This window comes from Manis javanica, chromosome 14 (genome assembly GCF_040802235.1).
Source record: "Manis javanica isolate MJ-LG chromosome 14, MJ_LKY, whole genome shotgun sequence".
Lineage (NCBI taxonomy): Eukaryota > Metazoa > Chordata > Mammalia > Pholidota > Manidae > Manis > Manis javanica.
In genome coordinates, this window is record NC_133169.1 from 86,231,897 (window position 1) to 86,256,704 (window position 24,808).

The 24,808-nt window shown below is 42.4% G+C and overlaps 1 protein-coding gene and 1 long non-coding RNA gene across 5 annotated transcripts in view; one reads left to right on the forward strand and one right to left on the reverse strand.

The window, feature by feature from the left end:
• SIL1 (SIL1 nucleotide exchange factor) overlaps positions 1-2,983 on the reverse strand; it is a 222,467-nt gene extending 219,484 nt beyond the window's left edge. Inside the window, exon 1 of one of the 2 annotated variants that reach the window (XM_017673104.3) lies at positions 2,827-2,983. The gene's annotated coding sequence lies outside the window, so the exon portion shown is untranslated. The remainder of the gene's footprint in view (positions 1-2,826) is intronic. The other variant, XM_073221753.1, reaches the window with a different exon arrangement.
• Positions 2,984-4,848: 1,865 nt separating this feature from the next.
• The window catches only part of LOC118971958 (uncharacterized), a 30,239-nt gene continuing 10,279 nt past the window's right edge, over positions 4,849-24,808 (forward strand). The window contains exons 1-4 of one of the 3 annotated variants that reach the window (XR_012125112.1): positions 4,849-5,190; positions 5,295-5,445; positions 8,831-9,038; positions 10,561-10,707. This is a non-coding gene — a long non-coding RNA (uncharacterized lncRNA). Of the gene's footprint in view, positions 5,191-5,294; positions 5,446-8,830; positions 9,039-10,560; positions 14,974-24,808 lie in introns of those variants that run through there. The other 2 variants (XR_012125113.1, XR_005060714.2) reach the window with 2 other exon arrangements.

A 24,808-nucleotide genomic window follows, 5' to 3' on the forward strand; every position in this document is an offset into this window, starting at 1 on the left:
AGGTGAAAAGTCTTCACAAGGCAGAAAAATTCTGGGGGGTTCTTCACATGTGTCCTGAGCACTTCAAATCTTTCATGAGGTTTTTGTCCTAAAGACAAACCCAATTATTACTGATGCTAGGGATCAGGGGCTACCCAAAGCCCCACCTGAATGGCAACAGGCTCTTCTCTCCTACTCAGCAGTGAAACCCTTGGTGAAAGTAAATGAAGAAAAAGGCAGGATATTCCCCTTTTAGACCACATATAATTAAAATGAGAAGCTCTATGCTGCGAAAGACTAAGGCTTGCAGCTTAAGGCCGACTCAGAGGATAAAGTATTCATCCTCACTCAGAAAGAGAAAAGATTAGCTCCACAAGGACAAGTCTCCAAACTGACACCAAATCCCGGGGTTAGAGATGCCTGTGCTACAGAGTGTATTCTAAGCACCAACTGAGGCTCCAGAGAAATACTCTCAGGAATACATGACCAAGGGGCTGGCACTGTAAGAATGTGCAGATTAGCTCTCCTGAAAAGAGACTTACTCCAAGAGACTAGCAAACAGCCTCTGCAGGAAAGCCTTTACTCAGGAAAAGATAGAAAATGAATGAAGAAAAAGATGGAAGGCAGAGTGAGGTCTGAGCATAAATCCACAAATATAATGAAAAGAATTAGAAGGCATCCACCTATTTAGAAGAAAGTACAACCTCTCTTAAAGAGACTGTCTTTTTTTTTAATATTCTCATTAACAGCAAATCTTCATTCTTTGAGAAGGAAAACAAAGTTATTATGTTCTTATGTCCCAAGAGCATTCATGAGTATTACCTCACTTAATGACTCTTTGAAGTATTATTCCCATTTTTATGAAGTGGAAAACCAAGCCAAAGAGATGCAATAACTTGTCCAAGGTCATATGGCTAATAGATAAAGTGACAGACTGAGAATCAATGTTTACCACACACCAAAAATCCATTTTAGCCACTTCAAAAGAACTGTTAACTATTCTGAAGACAAGTCAGGTGACAAGGTTGCTTAACACTGCCATTTGAGGTTAAAAAAATAATAATAATACAGTATGGTATCATGTGTAAATGAAAGTGATCTCTCACATGTTTCTGAAGGCAGTTTCAGAGATGGGTTTTCAAAACTGCTTTGGACAATGGCCCTATCACTTAAATCATGCCCCCCTCAACTCCCACCACACCTACACATACCCCTCTAAAGGAGAACACTCTGAAAGTTCTGGCATATTTACTTTAAAACCCATTTTGTTGCTTTTCATTTTCACTCAATTAGCCTTTTTTCCTGCAAATGAAACACACCAGGGTTCAAAGTAGTCTCTGCAGAAAATACCTGGCTTCAATGACAACAGCGGAGGGGAAGAAAGCAGAAATGAAAGAACAAGGTAATTTTTCACTCCTGGGCTACTACATCCCTTCTAATATATTCCCCATTCCCACTATCTGTAAAATGAAGTCAGTCTTTTCTGTAGTCAGTTTCATTAGAACAGCATATATGTTAATTAGATTATTTTCATTAAGCACCCCAAAAAAAGGTTGAGATATATCTGCTATGGCAACACCTTCTTAATAACCTAAGGGTCATGTTCTCAACTGGAACTAGCGACCAAGTCCCAATCCATGTTATACAGACATCAGTCCTAATATCCTCATGCCCTGGCTTCCATCAAAATCCTATCCAATCCTTAAATCTGGTATACTTTTATCACAAAAGAGAAAAGCTTGGTGAGGTGAGAGCTAAAAAGACTAACAGATACAGAACATCTTTCACACTGTCAAAACAAACCCTGTTAGTGTTTATAAACACATCAGTTTCTTCTCTTAGCAAACATGGAGGATTCATTCTCTTGCCTACCTAGTCTGGCTTATCTAACCCCCTCAACCACCCAAAGCAGTTGTGGTTTTGTTTTGTTTTGTTTTATTGAAGTCGGAAAAACAGATGGGCTTGAATTGATGCCAAGCACTTAAAAATACTTATTAGAAAACTGATCTTACGTGTGTGTGTGTGTATACATACAGACATAAAAATTATTTAAAGGTATCAAATAGCCCTCTAGCTCCCACAGTGCAAAGAAAACACCCACTGGCAATCAGGTGTTGGGCATTTTCTGAATCCTGGTCTTTCCCACTTAGATCTCCATTTCAGGGGCTCATATGTCACCTGATTCTCTCCTCTGAAGCAGAGAATCTCAAAGCGAGAATAACTGGACCACCTGAATGAGAACCACCTGGGTAGAACTGCAGGTGCCTATGCTCCACTTTATTCGAAATCCCTGTGGGTATATTGCATGGAAACACAAAACCTCCTAGGTAGTGAGACACCCGAAAATCTGTAACCCCTGCTTTAAAGGCGAGTCTTCCATCTACCAGGACAAAGGAAAACAGACAGGAGTAGAAATACGACGCAAGTAGGGCGCAATTCCGTATGGTGGAGAAAAACAAGAGGACGGTCAAATCAGAATGTCCCCAAAGAAGCGGTCTGACAGATGCAGAAACTAAGGGTGGGAGAAGGAAACAAAGCGGACGCGGAGCCAAAAGACAGTCTCGGACCCCCACTGCCTCGTTTCCTGGCATTTATGAGGGTTATTGGAGACACTCTCGGTGGGAAAGGAAGAGAACGCGGCCCTTAGGGCTAAGAGGCCGTGTCTGCAGACAATATGACGAGCCCAGGACCTACTTGGACGTCCCGGTTTGGGGACTCTAGGGGGATGTGTGGGGACCCCGGGGCAGTGCTTGGGAAGGCACCGGGGCCGCTGGCGGCACGAGGCCCAGGCAGCGGCCTGAGCCCCCCGCACAGCACCAGGGCCAAGCGGCCCTCACCACCCCCTACCTTCGGCTTCCCGCCCGCAGCCAAGGGGCAGACACAACCCCCAGAATTCCAGGCGGCCGCAACGGCAAGCAGCTCCCGGTGCGCAGACGCGGCGGCGACCGTCTGAACCCCCGAGCGCGCAGCTATTACGTTGCTCGCCGCCTCAGCCAATGGCAGTCTTCCAGAAAGGCCGGCGGTCGCCTCACTCCCTCGGAGTTGTTAGCTCCGCCTCTCTCTGATTTCCGTTAGCTCCGCCCCCGAGCGTCTGCCTGCGCAGCTTTCCGAAACTTCATTTTGTCCTGTATCCCTCCGCTCGAGCGAGCGGTGTTTGAAAGAGCTTCCCGTGGGCCTGGTTTTGCTTACAAGCTAACCTAAATGGAACAAAGAAATTTCGACTTTGATTTCCCAATAGCCTAATTTCTTTCTAGCGGTAGATCATCAGAAAGAAAACAGAGGAGGTTGGGGAGTAAGAATAAATCAAACTGCTGTGACTCAGTATGGAATAAAGCTGAGAATCTCAAGCAATAATAGCCCTTTGAAAATTCATGCTTAATAGACCACCTGCAAGTCACCTGTTTTATATACTTGTGTTTTGTGTGAGTTGACAACGACCAATTATTTTAAAAATAAAAATCACCTGCAGCTCTAATGCTCTACCACTTAATCTTTTATTAAGTGCTGCATATACATTTTATTTACTTCTCATAACTTCCTAAAATCAGAACTGTCATCCCCTTTTTGCAAATGTGGAAGCTGAGGCTCAAAGAAGTTAAAGGACTTATATAAGGGCATACGGTCAACGCCCGAAAAAGCATAAAATCTAAATGTGACTTATTCCCACCAGGGGGTTTAAACGTTTAAATAACAAGGTGTTAAAAAGTGCACGTGGTGAAACACATGCCAGGAAGTTGCTCAGGCTAGGAGGGGGAAGGAAAGAGAAGCAACAGGTCGTCTGTATTTGGGGATAGGGGGGGTTTGAACCAGCCAATAAAATTAAGACAAATGTAAAGAAAGCCTGTTATGGATATAATTTGCATAGGCTACATCCAGGAAAGAATGTGAACCCTGTAGTACTCAGCCACTGAGGAATCAGGGGAGGGTCTGGAATACTAAGAAATAAATTGCTTGTTGCAACCATCCTGAGTGTGCCTGGTAAAGACAACGGATCTTGCAAGACTGCCATTGAAGCATCACTCTGCTGTTCTCTTTGTCTCCAGGTCCACTTATTGAGTTGCAACCAGTAAGAGTATTTCTCACAGTCAGGAAGTGGTAGAACTGGGATTTTTAGGCAGATCTGCATGCCTCTGAAAGTCCTGTTTTTCCAGGATACCACTCTGTTAGACTTTCCCCTTGCCTAGAGGTGTTTAACCTAACCAATAAAATGGGGTGCTCCCTCAAGCCCTCAAATTTCAAACACAGAGAGATTCTGATCAATCAGGAAGGAGGAGGGTATAATCCAGTGACCTCCCCCAAGCAGCAGATACTCCCCAAGAGCAATCAGCCTATCTCTGGAGTTCCTTTCCCTTTTCCATGTATTATGTGAGTTTCTAGCATAATACTATGTTTACTTCTTTATTATGTTTACGTCAGACAGGTGGGAGGTTGACTTCGAAACTATGAACAAACTTTGGTTAGTAGCCTGGGGAGGGAAAACAGGTGGCTGGACAATAGCTGAGTGGGTAGTGTCAGTTTATTAGAAAGGATTGCACAGGACACTTCCCTGAGGCTGGGTGGGAGAGGACAGAAAACAGCTCACTTTTCCCATGGAACACCCAGGAGACCAGAGAGAGTAGCTGGGCCCAGAAATAACTCTAGCTTGTGTCACAGTCTAGTACCATGAAGACAGATAATAAATGTTCAATAAATATCTATTACATCAGTGATAGATTACAGAAGGAACACATAAATTACAGTGGAGCCTGACACAGGTTATAAAAAAGACATTAATAAAGTGCTTCAAGAGTAAGATGCTTAAAATAGCTTAAGCCCAAATCTTAGAATGAATAAACAAATGCGAGGCCAAGAAAAGAGTCCAGCTGGACACAGAGCTACCAGCACACACAGGAGCCTGGCTTCCTTCTTGAGACAGATCTAACTAGCTGAAGTGTGTGGAGGAGAGAAATTCTGTGCCTTCAGGACCCAAACGTTGAAAAGCCATGACTGAGAACCACCTTAGACTGGAAACGAACAGAGCTCAACTCTGCTGAGCAGCTAAAGGCAGTGTGCAGGGCCAGCCCTAGGCCGACAGCCTCTACTTTTATGGCCTGCAAACAAGAAGGACAACTGGAAAAGTGGGAAGTTTGAAATCCAGGAATCAGAGTCGATGGCAGGATCACAGAAGTCTCTTCTCTTATTTCCCTGTGTGACTCTCGGGATGGAGCACAAGTAAGTTTTTAATTTCCTTTTAAGTAAGTAAACAACCATCAAAAAGCCATCTCTCCCTTGTAGCTCTTTTGGAGAGCTTCCAAGTTCTCTCTTCCACTCCACAGAAGAGCAAAGCTTGAAAGGGTGGATTGCCTGAGGAATCACCTTCAACCTTGCCACCATCAATCAGAAGGAAACCATAGCACCCACCCCCAGAGCCCTGGCTAGGTGAAGATTTATAAGATCAATCTAGCCTTCCTCAACAAGCAGAATGTGGTGAGTAGATCATTTCTCTTTTGATCAGCCTTTCTCAATTAATCTCCCACAAGCTTGATACCAGTTATGTAAAAGCATTTCCAGCATCAATAACTAGCTCCCTTGCTCTCTCTGGATGGGCCTAGAATGTTGAGTGTGGGAGCAAGAGCCCTAGCTCTTTCTCACCACCATATTGTCCCGCCTCCTCCTCTCTGCACCCCTAGCTTTCACCATACACTTCAAATCCTGCTGCCAGGAATCCCCTCTGGACTCCAGACATTTTATTCACTTGAACATGAGTACCAAGCTCCATACCAGTCATTGGCTGTGGGGATACAGCTGTGAAATAGTCCCTCTGGGTTTTTATATTCAAAGGGCTCAGGGGTCAGATGAGAGACACCAAAATATAAACTGATCAAATCAAAACAGTACAGCAAGGGCAACAAAACAAAAATATTAACAAACAGATATAAGAATAAGCCCACTTAGCTCACACTGTGGTCCTTCTTTCCACATTCTTTCTGTTAGTAAAACTCACTTTCATCATCTTGTTTGCTCCAGACAGCCCTGTGAGGCAGATAGGGCAGTTTTTATCCCTGTTTTACAAGTAAATACTCTTCTCTCTCAACGCTTCAGAGTTGTGCAGTCCAATATGGTAGCCAGTAGCCACATCCAATATTTCGATCTAAATTAATAAAATTAAACTTGATTCCTTAGTTGCATTACCCACATTTCAAGTGCTCAAGAGCCACATGTGGCTAATGTCTACCATATTGGAGAGCACAGAGTATGGAACATCCCCATCATGGCGGAAAGCTCTATTGGACAACAGTGTTGTAGAGACCCTGAGAGGCAGTGCAAGGAGAGTATGAAGCCAGAGCTCTCAGTGTTTCCAAGAAAGCTAAGTCAAGCTGCCAACATGGAAAAAGCACTGACAAGGAAGCCAAGAGGAAGTGGTGCTCTGAACCATGGTCCTGCACTTCCCTCCTGGGCTGCACTCAGATGGAATGGGTGGCAGCAGCCAAAACAGGGCAGAGATCAGATAAGATCTACCCTAGGATCTGGGCACACCGAGCCCATACGAGCAGCTTCTTTGGTGGCAGTCAAGAATTCTAAGTCTCTTCGCCCTAGGAGACCCCAAGGACCCCAGTGACTGTGCTTTGTTCTGTCTCTGGTTCATTTCTGAGGCCTCAGCAGCAAAAAAAGGAAAAATAAAAATAAAAAAATTTCAGCCCCTGTGAAAGGGATGTGAGATCTCTGGATGGCAGCCTCCTGCCTGCTGGAAGGCCTTGGCAGCTGTACAGGACTTTGGCCAGAAAAGGTCTGTAAACTTAAGCTATGTTTGCTCTCTAAACAGGCCTGTCTGGTTCAAAGGAAAAGGACTGAAAAGAAGAGACCCAAAAGACAGACAAGATTTCAAAGCATTCTCATCCAACAGCTCCCACTGAGGCCAAAGAAAAACCCCAAGAACTATGATTCTGCCTCCAGAAACATCTTCAACCACACATCCACTCAGGTACACAGACATCTGATGCAAATGCACTGCCTGCAGGTACCCACAAAAGGCTGCAATCACACATGCACACACACACACGCACACACACACACACACACACACATCCTGGCACAAACACCTACACTTGTGCACACAGCTTACACATCCAGACTCATAAATACAGCACACACACAGACACGTTTACATGTGTAGATTAATGAAAACATCCTGCATTCACATACATGCACACTGTCACACAATGATATGCACACTGTTACAAATATATTTCTTACATAATTACACAGTTAGATGTGTCTAGTGAAGCATGTGACATACACGTATAAAGTAGACTTGAAAACCAATCAAAGGCCCAAAGGGAACCAGATTGGGGACAGATGGAGTATAAGCTGGATGCCAGCTGACCCCTCACCCTGCTCCATTTCCTCACCAAGAACCCACACCGGCAAAAGCTTCAGTATGACATGCAGAATTTATTGAAGGAGTTGTAGGGTTGATGGAGAAGAATGTTAATTCCACACACCCTGAAGCAGACAACTTGAAAGACAACATAATTGAGCAGTTCTTTCCTCCCAGGTCCCTTTCTTACCTATATTGCCTCCATGGATCATTTCTTAATCTTTTATTTTCCCTTGCTTGTACCCCGTCAGCCACCATTCACATCTCTTTCTCCTGGGTTTTCCCTCAAGCTTCCAAATTCCTTACCACATTATCATACAGAGCAGTTGAGGTTTGCCCAGACCCATGAAAAAGGGCTGATAAAGGCAGAGAATGGAGCTGGAACCCTAAGAACCAGGCCACTGCAGGGCTGTAGTAGGGCAGCCTGTGTAGACTGTCTTCTGGTCCAGTCTATACTTAGTCCTACACAAGGGCCAGAGCTGCTTCTATACACAGGAGCTGCAGAAGGGATGGTGTGTGCTATGAGGGAATCCTGAACATGGCAGGTGCAGTGACTGACCATGCCAGCACAGTCCTGGGGCAGCAAGCCAGTACTGGGAGAACCCTTGCCTCCTCTGACACTGTCCCTAATAAAGGTTCCCAAGCACCAAAGCCTTGGGAGATCACATGAGAATAAGGCTGGCCTTATTGGCTTGTCTCAGGGCATTAGTCCTTCAAATCCAGTATTACTGTCAGCAGAGAGCCTGGATTTGGAATTGTGTTCAGTTTAAGAACAACGGCTTGGAATCGGACAGACCCTTCAAGTCCTGACTGCCACTCCCCAGCTAAACAAGTTGCTTTAACCCTAACCAAGCTTAGAGGGGTGTTTCCTTTTCTGTCAAATGGAAATAATGTTATTACTCATCTCAACAATTATTCTGGAAATTGAGATGATACATATGAAACATTCAGCCCAGTGGCTGGCGCAAGTAAGTGCTGAATAGGTCTTAGCTATTAGTACTATTCTTTTCCATGCCTGTTAGCTAAACAGACATTGTGCTAGAGTCTAGGCAAAGTTAAATCACACACAAATACAAGTGTGGGTACTTACATATTCACACAGGGTATCCTGCTTTATATCCCTATTTAACATTCTAAGTAATTATCTCACTCTCAGACCTACACACGCCACACACACGTCATACATCATGTCCAGGTTTTATAGGAGCTTTTGTGGAAAGCCTGGAAGAAGTATTACTCAGGCAGACAAACTCTCTGTCCAGTCAAAAATGAAACATACAGGAAATGAAAGCCATGGGAGTACCTCTAGGACAGAGGGTTTCAGGTGCTCTTTGGAGGAAAGGAATACTGCTTTCTCGGAGCTGGGTGAGCTGACAAGTTGAATGTGGTTTTTCTCAGCAGCATCTTTATTATTCCCTATGTTAGAGTGCACAATAGGCCAGCTCAGGCAACAAGGGGCTGGCCACATGCAACTAATCATTCTTATTTGTTTAGCTCCTGTGGCTTCGCACTTCCCCACAGCCTCTGCAGAGACACCCAGAGAAGGAGGCATTGGCATCAAGATCATTACGGAATTATGAGACCCATCGAAACATCATTAGGGCCACTGTGGAGAAATCAATCTTCCCTGGCTAGAACTGGATTGCATAGCCATAGGACCCCACTTCATTCTCCTAATGCCTGCTCCTCAGGAACTAGCAGGGTAAGAGTAGGGTAAGGTTGAGGGGCCCTCCTCCAGGGCAGGGAATCTAGGGGCTTTGGGCTTGTCCATTCCCCAACTTGGGCAGTAATGAGAATAATAACAACATTAAACAGAATTTTATAGTTTATAAAGCTTTGTTACATTTATTATACCATTTAATTCTCACAGGAATCCTGTGAGATGTAGGTTTTATTGTCCTTCAGTAACCAAAAAGGAAACTGAAGTTCAAATAGTCAGAGATGCAGGATAGTGCTGGGCCCGTGGTAGCCCTGAAATGGAACATGTAGACGGAAATGCTTCTAAGGGTCCAAGTGGTCCTCAGCTTTGATCTAGTTCCAAATCTAATACTTTCATATTTCATATAGGTCAGATTCCACCTACAGAGTGTGTCCATTAGTTAATAAATGTATTGAGTTCATGTGCCAGATACTGTGCTAACAGCTGGGCAGGTAATAGCGAGTGAGCAAGCTTAATGCTCTAGTAAATTAAATATGCCCTCAACTTCTTTGCACTCCTGTTACCAAGAGGTGGGATATATAAGTCCTCTTTTTGAATCTAGGGTGCCCTCTGAATCTAGACTGTAGAGTACAGAAGTGATGCTATCCAGTCATAAGCCCAGTCTTTGGGAGCTTCCACTTTGGTCTCTTAGAGCCTGAGCCACTCTGTAATAAGCCCAGCCATGCTGGTGGATAGCTGGCATGGAGGACTCGGCTGAGCGCAGTCTTCTCGCCAGCCTGCTCAGGAAACAGTCGTGTGAGTGAAGCCTTCTTGGACCTTCCAGACCAGATCAGCCTCCAGCGGAGTGCCTCTGGGACATCTCACTCCACAGACATAGAGCAGAAGATTCATCCCAAATCCCTGATGTACACAATCATGAGATGTAACAAAATGGCTGTGGTTTTAATTCATGGTCAGAGAAACTTTTCCTATAAAGGGCCAGGTAGTAAATATTTTAGGCTTTGTGGGCCATATGCTGTCTCTATCACATAATGTTCTTATATTGAGGGGCCTTTTTTATAACCCCTTAGAAAGTGTAAAACAAATTAATCTTCCAGTTATACAAAACAGACTGTGGGCTGGATCTGGCACCTGGGCCTTACTTTGCCAAACTCTGTTTTAAGCCACTAAGGTTTGGAAATCATTTTTTACCTAGCAATAGCTAACTAGAGCAGTCCTTTCCTCCAGAATGCAAGGAAGACAGACATCAAACAAACAAACAAAATCAATATTAGACAGATAACTACACATAAAGGAGACAGGCCAAACGCCTTGGGACTTAATGTCATTGATGGCTTTAGAAAAGTTATCCCCAAAAAGGCAACATCTAGGCTGAGAGGAAGAATGATTAGAATTTTGCAGGTGAAAAGCAGGGAAGAGTATATGGCCCAGCCGTTTTGCCTCAGGGTGGGACCTTCTGAAGGGCAGTACTAGTTGCAGAGCTCTCTGCTGATTACCCAAGGCCTACATCACATTTTAACTTCTTCCTCTGCCCAATCTTGCTTCTGCTTCCTTCCTTTCATAGGTGCTGTGCCCTGATCTTGAACCCTAAACGCTATCTTCTTAGTGCCTGCCGCTGGAGAACCACTGTGACACTTGCTAAAATAAAAGGGGATTCATTGACTCGTATCATGGGCAAGTCCTCAGGTAGAGTTTTGAGTTTGCAGCAGAGGTAGGTTCAGAGCTCCGACGAGGGTGACCAACATGGACACGGGACTTTCAGGGCTAACATCAGGGATGTCCCAGGAAACCTAGGACGAGAAGTCACTCCTACTCCAGTGTTCAAGCAGGTCTTGATGTCTTTTTATTTCTTGACTCTGCTTCCAGCTAGGTTGGAGGATTCAGTCTTAGGCTTTGCACATGGCATTAGGTCAGCAACTCCAGAACCTATATTCTCTCAGGTTGGAGGCCTGCACGAAGGGAGCTAGTTTATTTCCCTTGTGGTGCCAAAGGATCAGATTGAGACTTATTGGCTGTCATTGGCCTGCTTGAGTCATGGGCCAATTCTTTTTTTTTAATTTAGTTTTTTTAAATTGAGACATAATTCACATACTATAAAATTCACACTTTTAAAGTAGGCAGTCCAGTGTTTATATTCACAATGTTGTGCAATTATCACTGATTCCAAAACATTTGTTTACCTCAAAGAGAAATCCCCTACCTACTAGCAGCCCCTCTTCCTCCCCCTTCCTCTAGTCCCTAGGAACCACTAAGCTACTTTCCCTGCTCTATAGATTTGCCTATTCTGGATATTTCATATAAATGCAATCACTTAACATATGGCCTTTTATAACTGTCTTCTTTCACTTAGCATAATGTTTTCAAGGTTCATCCATGTTGTAGCATGAATCAGTACTTTGTTCCTTTTTATGGCTGAATAATATTCCCATGATATGTCTATACCAATATCTTGTTCATCTATTTGTCAGATGATGAACACTTAGGTTGTTTCCATTTTTGACTGTTAGGAATAAGCTGCTATGAACATTTGTATACAAGTTTTTGTTTGAGGACTTGCTTTCAATTCCCTTGGGTATTTAAGAGTGGAGTTGCTGGGCTGAATGGTAATTCTATGTATGTCCCTATTTTTAATTCAAACACTGTGGTCTGAAGGATGGAATGGTCTGATTGGTTTAAACTTAAGTCATGTGCTCTACTTCTGGCACTGATGGTAGAGTCAGTTTCACTAGAACCATATACCAAGAAGAAAAAAATGGTTCACCAGAAGGAAATGGGGTACAGTTATCAGATGGAGGGTGAATGGACTCTAGGTAGCAAATCCACAGATGACCACTGCAAATAGCTACGTTTATTGAATGCTTGCTGTGAGTCAGACACAGTGCTAAATACATGCATTATTTCATTTAACCTTCACAGCAACCTCTTGAGGATTCTATTATTCCTATTTTACAGATAAGGAAACTGAGATTAAGAAAAGTTGAATAAATTTCCCAAGTGTGTATAGCTGGGAGGTGAAAATTTGAACCCAGGTCTGACTGCAAAGCAAAATGTCAGAAAAAAAAGATTCCAAGTTATGTTAAAATTTATCTGCTGAGGCTCTTGTATGTCATTTGCCCAACATTATAATCATTGGAGAAGAGTCTGTGTAACCAAAATTTCCTTTCACATCAAGGACAGGGACAGGTTTTTATAATGAAAAAAATCGTAGTTGACATTTTTTTCCTTTCCAAGTAAGCATTCAATTTTGTCAGATAGCACATCATTGGCATTGAGATTAAGCAGCTCTATTTCTCAGAAAGCCTCCGTGCTTCTTATAACCACCCATCTTTTACTAATAGGTTTAGCAGAAATTCAACTAAATTCTTCTTGTCATGAGATTAGGAAATGCAGAACTCCACATCATGCTCTTAACCTCCTTCAGATATGATTTACAAGGGCTTTTATCTCAGACTCTTCTGTGGTCCCCACGGAGATCTAGGGCCAGGGATCACTGACTCCCTACTCTGGGAGACCAGAGCCTGGATGGCTTGAGATGAAGGGGACAGAAGATAAGGGGTGGCCAAAGAGTTGAGGGGGATAAGGAGATGCATTTCATTGTCGCCCCACCCTTTGCCAATTACAAAAGGCCAGCCTTTGAAATATCACAGCAGGATAACTTCATGTTAAACTGATACTTTATTAAGCTTCATATTAAGCTGTATACTTACAGCACCACACTGACTCCTCCTGAGAGGTCCCTCCTCCTCCTCCCCAGTACACACATCCCCATCAGGAAACTTGTTTCCTAAGTCCTTTAAAGATTTACTGCCAGTACCACAGACAAATTAGTGAATACCCCAGCAGTTGATTCCAAAGACAGGATGCTCATTTGCATGAGGAGTTGCATGTCATTTGCATTATATTTGCAAGTTATTTGCATATCACATCTACCCTGTCAAAATGTACGTAAATCCTTTATACTTTCACTTTTTTATTTTCTAAAAAAAGACTACGCCTCCACATCCTGCCCAGACTGTCTGGTGAAATTGCTAGTTGAGAATTCCTAGCTTGTGAAGAGCCTCATATGCCATGCTGGGAGACCTCAACCCATAGAGAATCCCCAAGGATATCAGAACCCAGTTTGAGACACTTCATTCATTCATTTAATCATCAAATCTGTACTGACCATCTACAATATGCCAGGCACTGTTTTAGATGTTTAGGACATATCTGTGAATGCTGACATAAAAATAGGTACAGCATTAAAAATTAAATGCTATCGTTTCAGAAAATGACTTGGCACCAACCCAATCAATAAATATGAGAGCAAACCAGTACCAAAATCTCAAAGTAGTTGGTTATAAGGTGGTCATCTGGATATTATAGACTCTGCTTACATTAAAAAAAAATTAATCCTGAAATTAAATAATATCTTTCCTGAAGAGTACTGAAGACCCCCTCAGTGTGGGTCCCCAGGGGTCCATGAACCCCAGGTTTGAGATACACTGATTGGGGAGCCAGTAAAGGATGTAAGCAGGGAAATGACCTGGGTTGTATCTTAGAAAGCTCACTCTAGCATCTAAGTGAAGGGCGGGCTGAAGCAGCTCAAGGCCAGAGGCTGAGAGATCAGAGAGGCTTAGTTAGTCCTGGGTATGACTCAGGTGTGGGGCTGTTCACATTTCCAGCCCCATAAACCTGTGGCGCCCTCACTGATGTCCATCCAAAACTGTATCATACTACGTACATGGTGGTTTCAGAAATTTGCAATAAACATTTGTGCAGCTACAGGGGAGGGGTCACAATACACATAGTTTCACTTGAAAACTCCACTCTAGACATGTCTATTCAAATTTTCTTAGGCAGCCATAAGTGGTAGTCCTTCTCAACTTTTCCATCATCCAGCTCTCAACTGACTCTAGACTCTCTCTTCCTGATCTTTTAAATTATGGAATTCCAAATTCATCACCTCTTTATTTTCTGGAACAACTCAGCTTCTATTCCAAACTCTCAGGGAATATGGGAAAACAAAGGGCCCTTCAGTTCAAGACCTACCCTACAGGAGGTTTAAGTAACTTTTTGTAAAAGTCTGTCTTAAAAAAAAGCTGGTACAGACCTTACCATGAGCAAAAGCTCTGTAATGGAGAGAAGAGACAGAGACATGAGAGAGAGAGAGAGAGAGAGAATCAGGACTGCAGTGGGGAGAGGAAGCCCATACAAACACAAAGTTTCAAGGGGTAGGCCACAAACAGCCCTCACCAGGTCTTGGTCACACGGTTATGGTGGGTCAGTGAATTAGATGCTCAGAGGTAGCCAAACAGCACCTGGTTAAAAACCCAGGGTTAACACCAATCTACAAAGAGGAGAAATGTAATGGATGGGAGCCCAAGGAAAAGTGACAGAAAGAATGAATAGCAGAAAACAATAGTTTCAAGCAAAGAGAGATGGGGAGGGGGCTGTAAACAAAAGAGGGATCCAGAGATGTAAAACATAACAGAGGTCAAATACAAGGAAAACTGGAGAGAATTCATTGGATTTAGCAATTAAGGTGACCTTCTAAGAGCAGTTTTAGTGAGATCAGCGCTGTTGATCACTTACCCGAAAGCTATTTGCTTACTCTTCTTCCTTAATGTAAGGATTTCTCCCATTACAGGAGCTCAATAATGCCAGATGTTTCATTAATACCCCTTCCCCTACCCTAAGGGTTGGCCAGTGACCTAGTTCTGGACAATGGGACTTGGGAGTCGAACTTTCTGGAAAAGATTCTCCCCCGCAATACAATAGGTAACTTCAACCCCTTTCTTTTCGGCCTTGGAAGTTGTGTTGTGAGCCCATGCTGTTCAGAGCTGTGGCAGCTATCTTAGGACCCTGAGGATGGCATATGAGAAATCCCTAGATCCTTGATGACACTACTAAGTGGCTAAATTAACCAAACTAGAAGCAAATTACCTCTGGACTTATTCTTATATGAGATAAATAAAAGCCCTTACTGTTTAAACCACTGTTAGTCAACTACTTCATTATTTGCAATCATTATATATGGTGGACATGGAAGCCACAATTACATTTATTGAGGAGGGAATGGAAAAACAAGAAAGTAAAGATTCTAAATGTTGTCCAGTGGTTTCCAAATGCCAGTTAGTGAACTAGCTTCATTAAAATTACATGTGGAGCTTTGTGAAAATACAACTTTCTGACCTTTATATTTGGAATATTCTGATTCAGAAGTCCAGCATAAGCACAGGGATCTCTTTAAGAAAAGCCCCAACTGGTACACCTTTTGGAAAATCGCTAGTACTTTCTTATAAAGTTAACTATACACCTACCCTATAACCTGCAATTCCACTCCCAAATATTTACGCAAGAAAAATAAAAACATTTGTCCACCAAAAGATGTGTATGAGAATATTCACAGCAACTTTATTCATAACAGCTGAGACTGGAAACAAGCCCAAGTGGCCCTAACATGAGAATCAAAGAGACTGAGGACTGGGGATGATGATAATAATTAATAAGGGGCATTGAAGGCCTGACCACAACTGGAAATTTGGCCCTGGAGCCAATGAGCACAGTTCTGTGGGGGCAGGAGCAGAGAAAATGACCCTCGTCTGATCTGTGTGTGGGAACTAGAGTGGGAGGGACGAACTGGCAGGAGGCAAAGAAACTAGAGGTTGTAGTGAGAATGGAGGCAAAGTGACTACCTTTGTCTGAGAGTGCTTTTGAAACACCCTCGTCCAGGGTTTCCCTTATCCTGCCCCCTCTAGCTCTGCTCTCTCTGTGTTTCACCCCTCCTCTCCCTTGGATTCAAAGGTAGGAAAATCAGCCAACCATTTTGCACACTGGGACTGAGGCTTAAAGGAGTAAAGGTGGGAGAGGTGGAAGTCAGTGTTGACAGAAGCCCAGCATCAGCTCCAGGGCCAGGCAGAGGTGCCCCGCTAATCTCAGCCCACGTGGGGCCCCAGGATGAACAGAAGCAAATCCCAACTTCATGGGGCTGCCAAGGAGGATGACCTTGCTCTTACTGAGGGTCTCAGGAGCTGTCATCTACGGGATATGGTAACTGGTGGCCTGAAACATTAACTGGGCTGCTCCAGATAAAAGGAGATAAAAAGAAAATTCTGTCCAAGCAGGTGTCATACTAATTTGGCAGGAGGCAGGGTGCTGATTTGCATATGTCAGCAACCTCTTCCCTTCCCCCACCTTCTCCCTCAGTCCTGGCTGGTTTCAAGCTGCTCCCTGGGGAGGAGCATCAGAGAAGTGCAGCCTTATAGGGATGAGAAGGAACCTTCTAAGGTGAGAAGTCCGGGAAAGGAGCATGGAGATGGCTGCAGTAATTTGCTCTACGTTGCCGTCCTGCCTGTCCCTGCAGGCCCAGTGGAAGGAAAGGAAAATAAACCACCACCATAAAAGGTTTATGTTGTGTGTCCACATTGTCTGCTGCAGCCCTATGCTGAAGGCTTTTACGTTAATCTTACCAACAATCCTGCAAGTCCAAGATCACATCCAAGTAAAGAAAATGGAGTGGGGGGGAGGGAACTGCCACACAACTGGTGAGGGGCCATGTTAGGGCCCCAAGGCAGGTCAGCTTGACTGAAACTCCGAACTGTTTCCCTTGTACTCAGCTGAGCGGTGCTTTCTGTGTGTGTCAAAGATTAATTGACCCTGTGGCCAGTGCAGATGCTGAACTATAGAGCACCGACCTGCAGGAAAGGGCTTAATTTCCCTGACTGCCAGAGTACCTAGTGACAAGAAGAGCAATGACTGAGATTGTCATCTACCAATAATAACAAAACAATAACGACAGCCACCACTTCTTAGATCTTATTAAGTGCTAAGTACTGTTTTAAGTGCTTTATAGATATTATCTAACATTCATCTTCACAATAACCCTGTGAGGCAGCCAACAGTTCTCCTTTCAAGTGCCCATGAAACATCTAAAAAACTGATCACCTGCTAGGCCAGAGAGCACATCTCATCAAATATAAAAAAAAAAAAATCAATAGACCATGTTCTCTAATTAAAATAGAACATGACCACAGAAAGATAACAAGAGCTCCATGCATTTGGAACCACTTCTAGACTCATGAGAAAAAGCAATCCAAATGGGATATTTAGAAATGAAAGTTGGCTGTGGGAGGCAAATGAAGTGGTCCTTATAGGGAAATGTATGGATTTCTTCTTACAGAAGAAAAGTAAAAGCTGAAAAGCATCCAACTCAAGAAGTTAAAAAAGAACAGACTAATCCAAAAAGGAATAGGAGAACAAAATCATAAGACAAAGGCAAAAAATAATGAATTAGATAATACAGATACCATAGCAGATCAAGAAAACTTTCTGATAAGCTCAAGCAAGAAAAAAAGAAAACACAAATAAACAATATCAAAAATGTTACAGGGGACCTACCTAAAGATACAGTAGCAAATTTGGCCATGTGGGAATACTGTAAAGAACATTGGGTCAATAAATGTTAAATTTTGCATGAAATAGACAATTTCCATTAACATGGAAAAATCATCCTATAATGGAAACAGTATTATTATTTCTTTTCCACAGATGAAGAAACTGAGGAACAGAGAGGAGCTTGTTCAGATTCCCATAGCTAGTAAGGGGAAGAGTCTGGATTTGAAGGCCCAGGTAGTGGACCTCTGATTCCTCCTACGTCACTCCCTCCCACATTTATTAAGTGCCTGCTAGGCACCAGTCATTGTGCTGGGGATATAGGAGTAAAAGACAAAATTCTTGCGCTCAAGAAGCTCCCAGTCTAAGAGAAGAGTCTAGGACTGGGACTAGGATGAGTCAAGTGAGGTACCTAGTGCACAGAATTTAAGGATATATTCACTCTCTCTTGCACAGCTGTCCTTAAATTTTGCCCCCTAGCCCTGGCTCCATTAATATGCATAATCACAACTGCAAAGATACATGCTTTCAACAACTTGAAACAAGTAAGTATTCTAAGCTACGGATGTTCCTGGCAGAGGCACAAATATGAGGAAGGGACAGAGCAGGGAAACAGCATGATCCCTCTTAGGAACTACAGGCAGTTTGGCATTTCTGAGACATACACAGCAGCACAGGTACAGAATGATAGAGAAGAGCCTAGAGAGATGGCCAAGGGCCTGGTCGTCATAGGTGCTTTATACCATGCTAAGGAGTTTAGACTTTATCCTAAGGATTTAAGCAGAGGAGTACACAAGCATAGTTGTATTTAGAATGATCCCTCTGGCAAGAATGTAGACAGTGGTGGGGGTGGGAATAAGGCTGATAGCAGAGAGATGTTAGGAGGCTATAGCAGCATCCAGGCCAGAGATGAAGAGAACCTGCACTAGAGCAACAGCAGTTGACATGAAGAACAGGAAATGGATTTAAGCAATATTTGAGATGTTAAATTGGCATGATCAAATGCGGGAGAAGAAAGTGTGAAAGGAATCAAGAATGAGGCCCCTCACCACTCAGTTCTTATCACGAATAACTGGTGCATAGTGGTAACACCAACTTCCATCCATTTCTCAGTTCAGTCATACATCCAATAATCTGTACAACTGTCTTTAGTCATTTATTCATTCATTTTTCAATTTATGATCCATATGTCCTTCTATCTATGCATCTGTCCTTTGATAAAATTTTTACAAGTGTCAAAGTGCCATGAAGAATATATGTACATAAAAGGCATAATACTTGTCATCCTGCCCAAAGCAATATACAGATTCAATGCAATCCCTATCAAATTACCAACAGCATTCTTCAATGAACTGGAACAAATAGTTCAAAAATTCATATGGAAACACCAAAGACCCCGAATAGCTAAAGCAATCCTGAGAAGGAAGAATAAAGTGGGGGGGATCTCACTCCCTAACCTCAAGCTCTACTACAAAGCCACAGTAATCAAGACAATTTGGTACTGGCACAAGAACAGAGCCACAGACCGATGGAATAGGATAGAGACTCCAAACATTAACCCAAATATATATGGTCAACTAATATTCGATAAAGGGGCCATGGACATACAATGGGGAAATGACAGTCTCTTCAACAGATGGTGCTGGCAAAACTGGACAGCTACATGTAAGAGAATGAAACTGGATCACTGTCTAACCCCATACACAAAAGTAAATTCGAAATGGATCAAAGACTTGAATGTAAGTCATGAAACCATAAAACTCTTAGAAAAAAACATAGGCAAAAATCTCTTAGACATAAACATGAGTGATCTCTTCTTGAACATATCTCCCCAGGCAAGGGAAACAAACACAAAAATGAACAAATGGGACTATATCAAGCTGAAAAGCTTCTTTACAGCAAAGGACACCATCAATAGAACAAAAAGGTATCCTACAGTATGGGAGAATATATTCGCAAATGACAGATCCGATAAAGCGTTGACATCCAAAATGTATAAAGAACTCACACACCTCAACAAACAAAAAGCAAATAATCCAATTTAAAAATGGGCAGAGGAGCTGAATAGACAGTTCTCTAAAGAAGAAATTCAGATTGCCAACAGACACATGGAAAGATGCTCCACATCGCTTGTCATCAGAGAAACGCAAATTAAAACCACAATGAGATATCATCTCACACCAGTAAGGATGGCCACCATCCAAAAGACAAACAACAACAAATGTTGGCGAGGTTGTGGAGAAAGGGGAACCCTCCTACACTACTGGTGGGAATGTAAACTAGTTCAACCATTGTGGAAAGCAGTATGGAGGTTCTTCAAAATGCTCAAAATAGAAATACCATTTGACCCAGGAATTCCACTTCTAGGAATTTACCCCAAGAATGCAGCACTCCAGTTTGAAAAAGACAGATGCACCCTTGTGTTTATTGCTGCACTATTTACAAAAGCAAGATATGGAAGCAACCTAAGTGTCCATCAGTAGATGAATAGATAAAGAAGATGTGGTACATATACACAATGGAATATCATGCAGCCCTATGAAAAAAACAAATCCTACCATTCGCAACAACATGGATGGAGGTAGAGGATATAATGCTCAGTGAAATAAGCCAGGCGGAGAAAGACAAGTACCAAATGATCTCACTCATATGCGGAGTATAAGAACAAAAGAAAACTGAAGGAACAAAACAGCAGCAGAAGCACAGAACCCAAGAATGGACTAATAGTTACCAAAGGGAAAGGGACTGGGGAGGACTGGTGGGAAGGGAGGGATAAGGGCGGGAAAAAAAGAAAGGGGGCATTACGATTAACATGTATAGTGGGGGGGGGGCACGGGGAGGGCTGTGCAACACAGAGAAGACAAGTAGTGATTTTACAGCATCTTACTATGTTGATGGACAGTGACTGTGAATGGGGATGTGGGGGGGACTTGGTGAAGAGGGGAGCCTAGTAAACATAATGTCCTTCATGTAATTGTAGATTAATGATACCAAAATAAAATTTTAAAAAAAAGAAGCAAAAAGGCATAGTACTTGGCTTTATTCATTTATTCATTCATTCCTAAGCTTTTATTGATACACCTCTGTTTGCCAAATACTCTTCTAGGTAATGGAGATATAGCAGTGAACAAGCAGAAAAAATCCTTTTTAAGGACCAATGTTCTAGTGGGAGATACAGATAGAATGCAAAGAAATAATAAAATTTCAAATAGTGGAACTTCTTTGTAATAAAAGAAACCAGAACTCCTTGGAGAAATAACTGAATCTAAGGCTGGGGCAAGAAATATATAATATGAGCCTGGAGCATCTTGCAGAGCCAGAAAGAAAGGAAGCATTCAAACAAAAATACATGATGATGGGGGGAGTCCAGTAAATATAATGTTACTCATATAATTATAGATTAATGATACTAAAATAAATTTAAAAAAAAAAACATTGCTGGAGGTATGTCAAAGGGACGTAGGAGCCAACTGAAAGAGCTCCCAGTAACCAAAATTAGAACAATTTGACCAACAAAATAAAGTATTATTGGATTCCAACCTGAAATGTAAAATAAGTGTTCATGATTCCATACTAATATAAATTAATTGACTAAACAAACAAATAAATGTAGGGAGACAAACCTCCCTTACAGCATTCCAAATAATTTATGTAGATACTCAGCCTTCAAGGAGTGGCATCTGATTCCCCACTCCTTGAGTGTGGGCTTCATTCCAAAGAGTACAGTTTGGGGGTGCAGGGGAGAAACCTCACAGACTTATAAGCGATCAGTTAACATTGACAGTAATGAGTCATGTTGGTTGATACGATGTGAGGAGGATGAGAACGGCACTTCACTTCTTTAGTCTTCCTCCCAAAACACACAACCCTGATCTAATCATGAGAAAAGAAAGCTGAGACAAATCCCAGTTGAGGGACATTCTAGTGTCAAGGTCATCAATGCGAAGGAAGTCTGAGAAACTGTCACAGTCAAGAAGAGTCTAAAAAGATGAGACAACTAAATGAAATGTGAACAGAAAAAGGACATTAGGCAAAAACTAACAAAACTCTGAACAGTGAACAATAACATAGCAATAATGTCTCCACAGCTGTGACAAATGAACCATACTAAAGTAAGATGTTGCTAATGGGGGACCTGTGTGTGTAATATATGGGAACTCTATATTGTATTTGCAACTTTTCTGGAAGTCTTAAAGTATTCTGGTTTAAAATTTACTTTTCAAAAAGTGCTTTAAAGAAAAATGAAATTGTGTACAAGATAAGTGATAGAATGGTGCCTATTTTAGATATGGTGACCAAGAAAGGCTCTAAAGTGATTGTCTCACCTGAGGGTTTCAGCTCTGGGCAAGTTCACTCTGGATTCACTGAGACCAGAAAAATGACAACGGAACACTGTGGGTAAAGAGGTTTATACCCAGCTTTATTCTCATGGTGGCAGGTCAAGCGCTAGAATCCCCCCTGCAACAGGGAAATTCTGCATGCAGCAAGTGGTCTCTGTCTGCCAGCCTCTCCACCACCTCTCAACCCCAAAGCAGTGGGCAGAGCTGTTTATATGGGGTCAGTAATAATTTATGGCCCACATACGTGCAAGCCTGGGCCTGCGAGCATTGCATGTGCACAGTGGGCAGGCAGACCAGGGTCAAGTGAGAATCCTGGCCATGGAACTTCCATTTTTCCTTATGGTGATATTAAAGCAGAGACTGAATGAAGTGAGGAGTGAGCCCTGCAGATATTAGAGGAAAGAGTTTACCAGGCAGAGAGATCATTAAATGCAAAGACCTTGAGATTAGGGTACATTTGATATGCTCAAGATCAGTGAGCCAGGAACAAAGTGAATGACAAAGCTGCTTAGAGAAGGAGGCAAGGACAAAGCTGCTTAGAGAAGGAGGACATGGAGACTTTTAAATTAAATTAAACTTTATTTCTCTTATTTATTTTTTAATTGTGGTAAAATACACTGTCTGACCAATGGGTTTCAGCCTCAGACAAGTTTACTATGGATTCAGTGAGACTGAGGAATGACAATGGAATGTTCTTGGGGTGAGAGGGTTTATTACCTGGCTTGTTTTCCCCACAATAGGTTGAGCGCTAGAATTAGTCTGCAGGTCTGTAATCCTCCTTGTCTCTGCCTCGGCCACGAGCACTGGGCAGAGCTCTTTATATAGTGACTCAGTTAATAATAGCTTTTTGCCCAGGAGTGTGGAAGTAGTAGCCTAGCAGCAAGCCAGTTCCATTATTAAGTAGTTAAGGTTCAGGTGAGGATCCTGGCCATAGAAACCTTCCCTTTATCCACATACACCTAGCATAAATTTTATCATCTTAACTATTTTTAAGTTAACTCAGTAGTGCTAATTGCATTCACATTATTGTGCAACCAATCTCCAGAACTCTTTTTATCTTGTAAAACTGAAATGCTGTACTCATCATGTGTAACCTTTCAAACCGTAGCAAGTATACTTATTTCCTATGACTGCCATGACATGCTTGGTGACTTACAACAGCAGAAATTTATTCTCTCAACTTGGGAGACCAGAAGTTCAACATCAGTTTATATAGTCATATGCCATTATTTTTCATTGTTGTGTAGTATTCCATTGAATGAATATACAATTTATTTAACCATTCTCCTGTTGGTACACATTTGGGTTGTTTCTAGTTTGGGTCTATTGTGAATAAGGTTGCTATGAACATTCTTGTATATGCCCTTTTGTGGATATATGTTCTCATTTATTTTGGTCATATACCTTGGAGTGGAATTGTTGGATAATAGGGAAGGTATATGTGTAGCTTTAGTAGAAACGGACAGTTCACCTAAGTACATTTACCACTTTACATTCCCATCAGCAGTGAATGAGAGTTCCAGTTGCTCCACAACCCTGCCTATACTTGGTGTTGTCATAGAATTTTAACATTCTAGTGGGTGTTTAATGGTATCTCAATGTGAATTTAATTTGCATTTTCCTGATGAATAATAATGTTGAGCATCTTTTCACTGGACAACTTCAAGCAAAACAGAGACATGATTTGACTTAACAGTCTCAAAAGATTACTCTGGCTCCTGAGTTGAAAGTAGACTTTGAAGTAAGGAGCAAGAGTGGAAGTAGGGAGACTGGTTAGGAAGTTAACTACAGTTATCTAGGTGAAAGAGGATGATGGCTTGGTAATGATAAAGTTGGTATGAGGTAGTCAGATGCAGAATAAATTTTAAAGACCTATCTTACAGAGCTAACTGATAGATTGAATGTGGGGACTAAGGGAAAGAGAGGAGTCAAGAGTGCCAACTGTGGATCTGACAAGCCACAAAGTAAATGGACATGTCACTTGGTAGGAATGGGGTCCTAGGATTGTGCAGGGAATGGTGGGCAAGGAGGGTCAAGGAATCAAGAATTCTCTTCTGGACAGATCAAGTTTGAGATTCGTATTAGACATACAAGTGGAAATGTCAGGTAGGCAGCAGATACTTGAGTCTGGAGCTCAGAAGAGAGGGCCAAGCTAGAGATGTAAATTAGGCATCCTCAGAATAGAAAGTATTAAAAGCTTGATGCTAGAGAAAATCACACAGAAATGTGTATAGAAGACAGGTACCTGGAGCCTTGAACATTTAGGGAGCATGAAGATGGGGGAAGGAGCTGCCAGGAAAGCGATGAAAACCATGTGAGTGTCAGCGTCCAGGAAGTGGAGACAGTGTTTCAAAAGGAAGCGTGTGATCAACTAGGTCAAGTGCAGCTGAGACACAGAATGAATGATAACTGAAATGGACTGGATTTGACAAATGGACAAATGGATTTGGCAAGTGATTTCAAATTGCTTCTTATCCAAGGTAGGGGCTAAGAAAATCAAGGAAGAAAAGATTTGTGTTGCTCTGGAAACAAAGCCAGAATAAAATTAAGGTAACCAAGGTGTCTAGGGATGGGGTGGGAATGTTTAGAGAGAAAAATGAAGCCCTCCATACTATCAACATTTAACACTTGTCAACATCAAATGTCACAGTACAAATGGGGCAACTACTAAATCTTCAGGCTAGAACATCACTAAACACAGAAGTCTCTCTTTGTCTTCAAGGGATCTACATCTAAACTTACAAACAGAAGGGCTTGCTGGTTGCAGGGACCATGTCAAGATATTCCTTCATTCATCAAGTATGTTCGGAGCCCCTACCAGGTGCCAGGTAGTCTATAAACAGCAGAGAACAAAACAGACAAAACTCCCTCGCCTTGAAGTGCATAGTCTCCTGTGCCCCTGCACTTTCCTCTAGTCCATTCCTTTTTCTTCCAAGCCCAAAGCCCTGAACCTACTGGGCAGAACTGGGCAGATCTACACATCACCCCTGAGTACTGGTAGGACATAAAAAAACTCTCCCTTTTAAAACAAAGTACAGAAGTCAGCCCCCTTGGCAGAGGGTGAATTTTCCCCAGGGCCAAAGCCAGGCTGAGAGTGGA